This window comes from Brassica oleracea, chromosome C3 (assembly GCF_000695525.1).
Source record: "Brassica oleracea var. oleracea cultivar TO1000 chromosome C3, BOL, whole genome shotgun sequence".
Lineage (NCBI taxonomy): Eukaryota > Viridiplantae > Streptophyta > Magnoliopsida > Brassicales > Brassicaceae > Brassica > Brassica oleracea.
Window position 1 is genome coordinate 39,012,302 of NC_027750.1, and position 1,335 is coordinate 39,013,636.

Consider the following 1,335-nt stretch of genomic DNA (forward strand, 5'->3'; position numbering starts at 1 on the left):
AAAAATTTATGTTTTTACAATTATCTAATTAACAATGTATACTCATTTTTTAATATTTTATTATATGATATCACATATTCGTAAAAAATTGATAGTTTAAGATGCAAAAAAAAATATTTACTTAATGAATATAATATGAATGAATTTTACAAATACATCATTTAATAAAATAAATAATTAAAAAGTGAAAATTCATATCCACGCTGGCGCGGGGATCTAGTTTTGTTTTAAAACACAGTTGTGAACTTCATTATACTTGAAGTTTTTCAGAAAATAATGCAAAATATTAATATACAAGAACAAGAACTTTTCAAACAAAATATTATTTTAAAACACTTTCCAAGATTTTAGATCATTGCTGGTTCATAAGGTACTAATATTTTTAAAGCAATAGGAGTTTTCCTAATAATTTTTAACATAACATTTTTTTATTTCAAAAGGAAATTTTGATTTATATTTCAACATTATTAATTTATATTTTAACTTCAATAGTTATAAAAATCATAAACGTATTTTTATAATCTTATTTCTTTTGATTTGGTATAACTATTTAAATTTGATTTTATTCAAATTTTAATAAAGATAAAATTAGATTTTGTAAAAATAGTTTTAATTGTATTATTGTGTTTAATGATTATTCCCATCTAGTTTTAAATATATACATATATATGTATATATATATATATATTTACATATAAATATAAATTCTAATAAATTTTGATTTTGTTTGTTTTACTTAAACTGAAAAATCTTTTTGTTAATTTAAATGATGAAGACGAACAGATAAATTTGAATAATGTTTAAATATTTAACTATCAATTTGTTTTTGGATTAGTGTTACTTTATTTAGTTTATTTTTATTAATGTGAGATACATATATACATATATATTATTATTTTAATTGTGATATATGAATTATTAATATATTTAATAGTTTACCATAAATAAATATTTATACGGAAAATTGACATTAATGATGATATATGAGTTATTTTTATTACCATATTTAAAATTTCTGCAAAAGAATTTAAATTTTTATAAGGAAATTTTACATCTTACAATTAATACGATGCTATGTCAATATTTTCTAAAACCATGTCATCTATTTTAAGTGTCATGTCATCTTTTTATGTCATTATTTTCTAAAACCATGTGATCTATTTTAAGTGCCATGTCATCTTTTTCAGCGAGAATGGTTATAGTGACGGCATGTGTATAAATCACTTCGCAAATATAGTCTAGGGGATATGGATTTTGGGGATTAAAGCATTAAACTAAATAAAGTCTAATGGTCTGATTATTATATATTTTGTCAGAACAAATAAGTACTTAGCT